Consider the following 12,196-nt stretch of genomic DNA (forward strand, 5'->3'; position numbering starts at 1 on the left):
ATGATGCATGCTATTGCGTGAGGACGCTAATTTTCCAACTAGGAAGAACAAGAGCATATGGTGGAAAATCTGTTTCCTACTGTGAAATAACCTGGCAGGGAGTAACCATTCATCCTGGACAAGCTCCTGTTGTCAATGTTATACCCCGGTTATGATTTTTTTTTTGGGCATCTGGAATGGAAACTGTAATTTAGTATTGTCTACCACCACAACAACTACACTTCATGGAAGGTAAAATGTAAATTGTTTCTTTCCATACAAGAAGAATTATATATTATAATGAAGTGGTTGGTCAGACTTTGGGAAGAGGAACATCCTAAGACTTGTTGGCTACTCAAAATGGCAAAAAATTGTTACGCCAATCCAAGAACAGCACAGGTATGATTTTACCAATCACTACTGCTGTTTAGCAACCATTTGTCCAAAGGAATGCTGTTAAAAAAAAAGGATTAAATTTATTCCTGTTTCAGTTTTGGCTGCATTTGTGGCCAATGCTACGGTTAGTGGAGCACTATGCGTGCATCTGCCACATCACATCATCACAGCATCCAGGGACTTCTCTAGAATATTCACAATGATCTTAGTTGCATTAACGGAACGTTTAGATTGAATATTTGGCATGCATAGAATCCCACAGTGTGAAAGCAGGCCTTTCAGCTAATCAAGTCCACACTGAGCCTCTGAAGGGCATCCCACCCTATCCCTGTAACCATGCATTTCTCATGGCTAACCTACCTAGCCTATACATCCCCAGACACTACAGGCAATTTAGGATGGCCAATCCACCTAACTTGCACATCTTTGCACTGTGGAAGAAAACCCATGCAGACATGGGGAGAATGTGCAAACTTCATACATAGTCACCTGAAGCTGGAATTGAACCCAGATCCCTGGTGCTGTGAGGCAGCAGCGCTAACCACTATGCCACGCAAACTGGAAAAACTGTATTAAAATTTTGATTTTATTATAAAACAGTTTGGGCAAGACATTATTAATGTCAAACCTTGCTAAACTGTATGATTTCAGTGCGTTACAGTATCACTTTGAACCTTCTCTTGAACACATTTAGATGACATTTTACAACAACAGACAAATATACTTGCACTTCTTTGACAGTTGATTTGATGCTTTATGATCAATGGCACTCAAATAGACTATAGCCATTGAGGGATGGACAAGTAATTAACCCATGTCAGTTTCTGATACTTTGGACAGTGGATATTTCAAGCACCGCAAATTTGCAAACTCCCAGCACGAATATAGACACGAGTAGACATGAAGCTCTATTGCCTGGAATGTTGCAATTCCTAATGTGATCAAGATTTAATTGTCACAGTCTGAGTATCGGGGTAGACCATTTAGGACAGAGATGAGGAGACATTTCTTCACCCAAAGAGCGGTGAGCCTGAGGAATTCATTATCAGAAGAAGCAGTTGATGCCAAAATATTGAATGTATTCAAGAGGCAGCTAGATATAGCATTTGGGGTAAATAAGATCAAAGGTTATGGGAAGAAAAGCATATAAACCCAAAACATTGACTTTCCTGCTTCTCTGATGCTGCCTGACCTGCTTTGTTCCTCCAGCTCCATACTGTATTGAACATGGGGAGAAAGCAGGATTCGACTGTTAAGTTGGATGATCATACATGAACACAATGAATGGTGGAGCAGGCTCAAAGGACCGAATAGCCTCCTCCTATCTTCTATGTTAACATCATAGACATCAATTCATGCATATACAGATGGCTTGAGGCCATCATTCCCACAATCGGAACCTAAAACATAATCTCTCAGCTTTTATACTCTCTAGTCATTGGCTGTGAAATACTTTTAGGTGTCAGAAGGTTATGAACATAACCTTATAAAAACATGCATTCTTTTCTTATCACCAAGGTCAATATTGTGCAACATATTATTAAGAGTTGCCTCTGACTTCCCCCTTTTATAATAACACAATGCTCTAGGGAAGGCTCACAAAATAATGCTTTTTAAACCATTAATCTGATATCTGGAGGTTAAAAGTGAAGTCTATAAGCATGAGACCAATTTTCATAGCTCTCCCTGCCCTGGCATTGAACAGGAGCCATACACCCAAAGGCTACTGTGCCTGTCCACGCCCTAAAGCATTTACATTTCCTGGCACAGACCCACTTTCAGTTGGGCCACTGCCAATACTAGAAAAACAGGCAGGAAAAAGCTACAAATACAAATGCTTTTCCAGTTTGAAAGAAAATATACATTAAGAAATAAAAACCTATATAGAGGTCAGAAAATAGTTCAGTGATGGGAAGGTAACCACTTGATCAGCAATGCAAACACAAGTGCAACACAAGGTGAATCAAATGCCAGCTGTAGCCTTTTACTGGGTGAGGATGCTGCAAAACCTAGGTTGATACTCCAGGCTGGTACTGGAGGTGTATTAAACTCTTTGTTGTGGGGGGGTGGGGGCGTCTTTCACGTGAGATGTTAATTACAAACCAGGAAGATGTAACAGATTCCACGGCAGGTGAGGTCTCTCTAGTGCCTCAGTCAAAAATACATCTTTCAGTCAATATTACGTGCTAACAGATTATCTGACCCTGGCTGACTGGTGTGTAGAGACTGGCTGCCACATTTCCTGCATTACGTAAGTGATACTTCAAAATGAACTTCCCTGACTGGAAGAAAAGCAAAATCTGAAATAAAAACAAAAAGTGCTGGAGAAACTCAATAGGTCTGACAGTATCTGTGGAGACAGAAACAGAGTTAACATTTTGAGTCCAATACAACTCTCCTGGGGAACTCACTTTCACTGTTGGCAAGTACTTTGGGATATGCTGAGTTTGTGAAAGGCACTTTATACTTCTTGTTAATACAATCAGTTGTTTCAAATGAGGAACAGTGAAGCAGGTAACCATCAGACTAAATCTTAGGAACCTAATCAACCTCTGCTCTCTATCCTAGCTCAGGGTGATCAAATCTTGCATTGGAGTTTCAACAGGGTGACATGGGCAGAGTTGGAACGAGAATTATCAATTTAAAGAAAGCCAATGTCTTATCAAGCAAGATAATTCAGACTTGAGTGTAACCATTGTTATTATACTAATTTGGATTTGCAAGAAGTCAATTTGCTTTGACATAATAAAAACAAGACGCTTTTAAACAGAAATCAGGTCATGACTACTGCTTATCAAAGCAGAGAGGTTGGCTGGTGCTTTGAGGCAGTCGAAATGTGCCTTATCCAATCAATTACACCAAACTCAATCCATGCAGTGCAGTGAGATTGGCTCATTATCCCAAGCTTCAATTTTTCCACGACAGATAAAGTGTTTTCGGCTGCAGGAAGAATTTTTATCCAAAACTAAAATAATGAGCACAGCCGCTTCCAAATGCGTGCAGCAATTACTGAATCTGTTTGTGATGTCTGGTAGTATACCATTATTTACCCCTGATATACCAGCCCTCAGAGAAAACATTTCCAGCTACAGTCACAAGCACACTGCTGGAGCCCACACTCCATTTTCTTCGCCAGATGCATTTCTGTTTCTGGCAAGTCTACAACCAGTTGAGAATCACACATCTAGAATAAATGACTTAAGTAGTAGCCAACCATTCATTTGCCTCCTCAATAAAGAGTTCTTCAATGCTTCTTTGGACAGCTGAAACAGCAAAGTGCCATGCCAACTGGAAAGAGGCAGCACTGGGTCTCTACACATGCAGCACCCTTTAATCTTCGAGGCACCTAATGGAAACATTTGAGGGATATTGTCAGGTAATCCTGCCACTTTATAAATCTTCAGTTAATCCACAATTAGAACACTGTGTTCACATCCAGGGTACAGAGGAGAGGAATCAGAATGACTGAGATGAGGAATAATAATGTAAATCAGATCCATTTTTATTGGAAAAGAGAAGGTCGGGTCACAGTAGGTTTTAGGATTTAAACAGAGCTAGGCAATATCAACCATGACAAGCTGTTTCACCACATCCAGCACTGCAAAGTGGAGGACACGGCTTGTGTCTGAACTGACAATCAGCAGAAATGTTACACTGAACAAGTAGGCAACATATAGAATAGGTCTCTAATGACATGGAAGGAGTTAGCACTGATTAAGTAGATTTTTGTGAGAAAAGAACATTTTGGGATAGTCATTGTGTGACAAGTAAATAAAGAAGTTTTGGGAGGCTGTTTTCTATCGCTGAGGTGTTCCTTGTGACATATCTGTGATCTACTGTAGATAAGAATTCTAATCAACAACTCCATCATTCTATCACCCTTGGATGATGTTACCAACAAGAACATACAGGAGAACCAGAGTTTGGGAAACATTTAAATGAAAATAGAAAAATAAAAGGACCAACACAGATTCATAAATTAATCAATATACAGGACTTCCAGAGTTTTATGTTGCATTTAGAAGTGAATTTAGTTAAATTAAAATTACAAATACATGTTAAAGTCTTTCTGGCTGAATATGAACGTAAGTGATTCAGTTTTGGGCTCCCCTACTTTGAGAATGCAGATATCTATGGAGCCCTCTCCTCCTGGGAGATAGTGAGAGATGTGCCTAAAGCCCACAAGTCCAGAAACAGTAAAACAATTCTCTCTAGAGTGCTGCCTTGATGTTCTTACAACTTGACTTTAGGGTAGGGATTTCTTTTTAAAAAGCATATTTAACAGGATTTGGACATCACTAATAGGCTGACATTTTTGCATGTCTTTGATTAGCCTTGAAAAGGTGGTAGTGAGCTGCCTTCTTAAACCATGCAGAGTAGGTGCAGTGCTGTCAGGGAGTTTCAGGATTTTACTCAGGTGACAGTGAAATCAGGATGGTGTGTCACTTAAGGGAACTCGCAGGATGTGGTGTTCCTATGCATCTGCTACCTTTGTTCTTTAGCAAAGGACAGATCAGTGGGAAGAGTAAAAAGGAACGGTTGTCATGGAGGACAGTATATTTACACATAGGGCTGAACTTTCCCAGCCCGTTGGAAAAATGAGATTATCATGTTGAGAAAAAAAAAAGTCAGTTTTTTCATGCAGGGTTTGGACAGCAAACCCACTAGAGATCATGGCGTATTTTTACATGCACTTACATTTCATTATTACTTAATCTTACATGTTTTTATACATAATTTTCTGCAATCCCATGCAGTAGAGAAACTTAAAACACCTGGGTACAAGCAATCATTACAGATTGATCAGCTGTGAAGCAAGAATGTGTGTGCGCCAAATATTAGAATATGGCCTTCTACATCAAACATCAATGGACAGTCATCCCACGGTCCTTCTGAGGACTATGCTAAACTGTCATGTGTGAGGTGGGTATACTGGTTGCTCCCACTACTAAGAAACTGTTCCCCACATAGGTTTATTGAAAGCAAACCAATAGATCCAGCCCGAGGTCATCTTTATTGCAGTGTCCTTTAAAACTGAATTCTTCTGGTATTTTGTACTTGTTGAGTGTGTTACAGTTGTAAGTAGTCTTCTACAAACATAAATATATCTATGGCATATGAAGAAAGGAAGGTCATAGAATCATAATGTACCACTGAACTGGGTGAAAGGTCTATCTGGCACCACATGTACCCATATCAATGCAGTGTTCAGGAAAATAGCATAGTTTATTCAGATGAAGGCAGAATAATGGTCATCCTGACATTAAGTAGTTGCCCACTGGCCTTTGCCTGCAAGGATTCAATGGGTAATTGACAGTGTAAAGAAGTTTACAATCCTAGAAATACAGAATATCAATAGTGCTCAAAGTCATAAGGCAGTGCTTATAGATGGGAGTGTTTGACTAGATATCTTCTCCACATGGGAGATGAAGAGGAGGAGGAGGAGGAGGAGGAGGAGGAGACGACAGACTTGGGAAAGGTTCCCTACCACTGACTAGAGAGCAGGATACCTCTTTCACAACTTTGCCAAGACTAATACATTCAGAGCTAACAGCCCATTTGTCTCCTGCTATTGGTGACAATTGGAAATAGTTCAGCATTGTATACTTTCTTTACATATGAAACACAAGTTAATTAGGCAAAGTGCTGCCTAAAGTTAAACTAAACGCTGAAATTTCTTTAAAATGGTCAACTGCCTATATTGAGTAATTGCGGTCATAACCACCCCTTTGCCTTGAAATCCATCAGAGGCGTTATGAAGTTACAAAGAAATTAAAGAAAAACATTTACTAGCAAGCCCAGGTCCAGCACCAACCTCTGGTAGCTGACAAAGAGCCTACACATTAAGTTATAGGACACGGAGATGGTACAGGAGGCTCTTAGCCCATCACCCATGATGCCATTGCATTCAGATAACTGAGGAACATTTCCAATTAAGATATCAATGTCTTGAACATAATCAGAAATATCTTGTTGGAAGAGGAAATGACAGCTGCACTCATTTTTTTTAACGTAATGACAGCTTCTGCATATCCACTTGTTACGTGTCTGGAATCTCTCAATCCTAGATAGACAAACGTATTCAGGCCTTCACCAATATAATTTGTACTAGATCATATCAGTCATATTGTTTCCCTGTGATGAGTCAGTTTGCAGCTGTGTCAGTGTTGATGGATCATTCTCTTCTCCAATGCGCCCCCACCTCCCCAGGTGCAGGGCACAGAGTATCCACACAAAAACAGTTGCTGGAAAGGCACAGGCTAGGATGATGTACTTATGATCACAGATGACTTGTACATTGATGGAATGAGAATCTTTGAAATCTGCTACTGGAGTTCTGAGGAAGGGTCACCGGACCCAAAAAGTTAGCTCTGTTTTTTTCCTTCACAGATGCTGCCAGACCTGCTGAGCTTTTCCAGCAATTTTGTTTTTGTTCCTGATTTACAGCATGCACAGTTCTTTCGGTTTTTACTGAAGACTATCCACACATTGCAATTAGAACCCCATATTGAGATACGGCAGATTTTAAAGATTCTCATTCCATCAATGTACAAGTCATCTGTGATCATAAGTACATCATCCTAGCCTGTGCCAGGTACCTTGGAGCAGCTATGATTTCCTTGCAAATATATGTGGGGAAACACAGGCTACTCTCTGCAAACATGACTGACAACTCAGTTATGCAGCTGTTGAACCCTATGCACAACACCCAGACACCACCACCACTGGATAAGTCCTGTCCCACCAGTAGGGCATGCACAACAGAGGTGGTGGTACAGTGCTATACAGTCAGGAGGAAGGTGCCCTGGGAATCCTCAATATGGTGCCACAAAATTCCATATATGAAAGTCAAACATGGGAAAGGAAACCCCCTTCAACATTTGATAATGTACAATGAAACAGGATTAACGTATGATTGGTTAAGAGTAACAACATGAAAGTTTCACATTCAGTTTGAAGGAGAAAATTGCAGACATGTCTTAAGCTTAACAGCAGTATGAAGACAATTGTTTAAAAAGTACTAGGAAAATAGTTACGACTGTAGAGAGCCAGTGGCTTCAGGACATATTTCAAACATTCCTTGACACATACCATTGAGAATGAGAAACTCTACAAAAAGAAGGCATCACCTGTTGTTAATGCAGCAAGTATGGCTTCAAATTGAAATAAGAATTGTAAAATGTGGCAAAGTCTGGGAACACTTTAGAAACAATAAAGGATGAGTAGAACAAAAAAAGGGAGAAATTTGATCATGACAGAAGGGCCCAGTCCTGCTCCTTCTCCTAATGAATTCTTTACTTCCAGATGATTTCAATGGTTTCTGATGGAAATGGTAGGAAGAGGGAATGTTGAAATGTGAAGACCTACCAGTGATCTCACCATTGCTTCATTTGATACCATTTTTACACCCATCAAACATGGGGTTTCAGCACTGCACTACTTCATTTCTTAATCAGACGTGGTTTTCTGTCTCCATATTTATTGCACCAGGCATTAGCCAAATTGCCTTTGTATGTTCTACTCTAGAAAATATTAGAAATCTTTGTAATAAAAGTTACAAATATATTTGATGCCATTGGGGACCACTTAAAAAGCATCTGCAAACCTTCAATTTAATCTATCACTCCCTGTAAATAGCTTAACACTTTGCAAGCTCTTTGCCAAGCTGAAGTGTCTTGGAACTTGCCCATATTATGTAAATGATGCTAATGACAAAATCAAGCAGATGCTAATAAAGAATCACTCATTTAAAACCCAATTGGGAAATCTACACTGAAGTCATTTTGCCAGAGCTCTTAAGGCCAGAACAGAAATCTCAAGTTTCATAAAGGTAGGAATCCCAATCATTCCATTTCAAGATATCCGTTCCGGACCCTCATTTTGTTGTAAGGTTTTCAAAGACTGATTTCTAACATTATGAAACATAAGTCATTAATCTGAAATGTTGTTTAGCTCTCTCCAGATGCTGCCTGATTTGATCACTGTTTCCAGTATTTTACTAGCACTTCTGTAACACAAAAGGACTTCAGTAACAGCCACTGCATTGCAAAAATGAGACTGGAAACTTCAGGTGCTTATGCTAGGGTTATGATTGTCTTTTTGGGGGTTGGGTTCCCAGGTAACCTATAAAATCATAAAACAGATTAGTGTCACCTTTAATACAGCAAGGTGTCCCAAAAAACTTCAGGAAATGCTACCAATTTTTTTTTTTTTTTTTTTTTTTTTAAATTGTCAGATTCACATTAGGAGACATCAGAGAAGGGACCAAAACTTTGCAAAGACAGAAGTTTCATAAAGGAGCACAAGAGAGGTTTAAGAAAATGCCAGCGCTTAGGACCCAGGAAGCTGGAAGTGCAGTCACCAAATGGTAGAGCAATTAAAACTGAGAATGCTCAACAGCCTGAATTAGAATGGTGCAGAGATCACAGAAGGCTGTAGAAGCTATAAGCCAGAAAGAAACTTGAAAATAAGGATTTTAAATTGAGGCTTTGCTGTATTTAAGTAGTAATGTAGGCCAGTGAACACTTTGGTGAGAATAGTCCAAAACTGGCAACAGAAATGAGCTCAGGTTTGTGGTAACCACACATTTCAATTTACTAGGAATCTCTCATCCCAGATTTATGAATCAACTGCAGCAAAAAAAAAACCCAACAGGTTTGCATTTGGTGTCCCAGCATCAAATTATAGCAAACAAACAATCTTCCAACACAGCACCAGCCCTATCCACAGAAAATCCCAAGCACCCGTACAGCCAAAAAAATTACACATCATCACCTACGTAGAAAAAAATGTTGCTAAAGTAGAAAATGGGATTAAGAGCTGAAGTGATCAAGGATACAAGTATGCTACTTACCAGGTTGCTCTGAAGCTGTTCTGTAAGCATGTGTACATCAATGGATGCCATTCCTTTAACACGTGAACTCCTAATACATCAATTTTCAGTGACTTAAAGAACTATTTTTTAGCTTAAATTTAGTATCAGGTTTTCTACCGAATCATTTTTGCTCTGTACTTAATTTCTGTTTTTAAATCTAGTTATACTTGTGACTGAAATAATTTTAGAAGTAATTAGTCAGGGTACCAAGGCATGAAGTACGTGTATGTACAGGCACTGAATAAAGTGAACTCCTGCTCTTCTGAATGTCTAATCCCACTTTCGGAAGAAAGATTTAATTCCAGTTTATGCAAAGTGCTATATTTAAATTGTACCTTTACAGCTGAATATCTCAACATAACCTGACTTGAATGCAATACATTTTATTTACTTTGATCTTTGTCTAGCCAGTTAAGACGAATATCTCAGACAGGAACGGGAGGTAGTTATTAAATTAGAAGCTGAAGCATCAAGTTTTTAAGGCTAAGAACTCTGAATAGAAACAAATATATTGTTAACATTGTGCTAAGTGATTAAAAATATATATACTTGCTAGCATAATTGAAGATGGAACGCAACCTTTGATGGGCTTGGATGGTTTCCTGCCAACTGGAAAATACAATTCTGCCGTGAGGCATTGCAGACATCCAATAGCAAAGCACGACAAGTAATTAGTTCAGCCTTCCCAGACAGGAATTACATTAGACAGTGAGAGTGGTAAAATTTGGCCAACATCAGTACATTTGGCAAAAGTTGAAAGTAGTTAGAAAATGTAATTATACAGAACTTGAGCTCAAATCTCAAGTAAATGAATGATGGCTGGAGTTTTACATATTTTTGGAACAGCCAAACAAGTTATTATATGTGATGTTTGATTGAACAGAATATGGTCAATTGCAAATAATGTACAAACTTCACCTCTTGTATACAACTAATCAGAAGACTAGCAATTTCAGGTGAAGTGTGAATGGCAGAAACACTGCAAGTTACAGTTATTACAGATAACAGGCACTTCAGCAGGAAAGATGCGAATACACTTGCTGGTGACATCAAAGCAAAAGCAAGAGATTCAGTGGCCAGCAGAACATTTTGAAGTAAACTCTCCACTAATCCAAGGCTGTAAGATCTCTCTTTGATCCGTACAAAAAAGGTACTGAACTACAGAACAGATGCCGTGCATCCAAACTTAAAGAAAAAAAATCAAATTGCTGAGTTACAGTCCAGTGAATAATAGTGTCAGCAAGAAAAAAAACTAACAGATTACCTAAGTGAAACAGTAAGCAACTGGCAGACATTGGGAGACACTTAAGACACATGCATTCATCAACAGCTTCAGAAACTGCAGTGGAATAACAACTTTTAGGGCATAAAGAATCCAGCAGAATATGGTCTTAGAAAATGGCCATTTCAAAAGAATTATCCCTGGAAAAGTACATAAGATAATCACAGATTCTCACAGAGATATCATTTACTGTTGCTTTCACAATCTATAAGTTGGTGATGCAGGAGAGGACTAGGATCAGAATCCTTTATTGATCAGTACTTGGTTAGAAACAAAAAAACAGTTCAGATTGCAAAAATTAAGATGTAACAGCACAACTATCGGGCACACTAAATACGCAAGCCATTCATTATTTTCCTCATTTGTCCTTCAAGCATACAGGCAGAAACATGTGAAATTATTTCTATGCATATGTCATTGAAGCATTTCACATATAAGATGGTTGCAGTGTTTTTATTCCATGTAACTCACTTTGAATAAAGGGATTAAAATTAAATGTATTAGTCTAAAAATACTTGAATACATCTGTTAAGTTGTAAAACTTGGAATAAATGCATTTTCTTTAAATAATTTAGGCAAATACAAATTTCAAGCTCTGGGACACAAACTCCCTGAAGAAAGCTGAAATTCTTAGGCAGCACTGAAATGGAAGAACAAGAATCACAATTAGCAGCTGCTATTCTCTCTTCAGTGTAAGGGCACAGAAACATAGTAAACTGCAACAATTTTCAAATGACATCACATGTTTATAATTAAATAATAGCAATTGATTCATCAAAAATTAGCATAAAGCCAATTTTTCCTCAAGGTATAGGAAGTAACAGTAGAGTGTAAACACTTTTGGTTTAGGCTTGGAGAGCATAGGCATAAATTCCAGTTATGACCAACCTCTGATTATTATAAGATCACAAAGATGAAAAACAGTAAACAAGATTGTGGTGCCTCAGAAGGGTGTGTACAGAGGATCTGTTTATTTAATCTCTGCTACAAAAAAATGGAAAACAGCTCAATTATCATAGCATCGTTTTAAACAACGTCTTCAAATTGAAAACAAAAATGGAATGGATAAACATTGGAACCTATCCTCGAAATTGAAAACATTGAATTTTAGATTTTCACTCAAAACAAGGTGGACAATCTGTAAAGTTTTAGGGTTACTTTAACTCCAGTTCCAAGACCCAAAATCAGATACAAAGATAGACTGAGTAAAGGGAGCCAACACCTGGTAGACAACCCATCATGTGGACAAAGTGTAGAGGTCCTGAATATGGTATAAGTGGCAATGTAGTCATATTTCAAAAAAGAAAATTCCTAAATTTTCAAAATATAAGGCCAGGAAAACAATTTAAACTCCGATGACTGGCTAAGATTTTGTTAGAAGTCATGCAACTGTCACTTCACCGGACAAAGGAGCAGCGCTCCAAAAGCTTCTGGCTTCAAATAAACCTATTGGATTATAATTTGTGTCACATGACTTCTGACCTTGTCCACCCCACCCAGTCCAACACCAACACTTCCACTTCATGGCTAAGATTTTGTTACAAGGGTTGCCAAATTTACAGATGTATTAGAAGCAGATCTTTAATTTGTCAAAAAGGATAATAAAACATAACATCATTTTCTGAATAAACATCATTGAACACAGATCAAAAGCTCATTTGGAT

Source organism: Rhincodon typus, chromosome 36 (assembly GCF_021869965.1).
Source record: "Rhincodon typus isolate 14 chromosome 36, sRhiTyp1.1, whole genome shotgun sequence".
Taxonomy (NCBI): Eukaryota; Metazoa; Chordata; class Chondrichthyes; order Orectolobiformes; family Rhincodontidae; genus Rhincodon; species Rhincodon typus.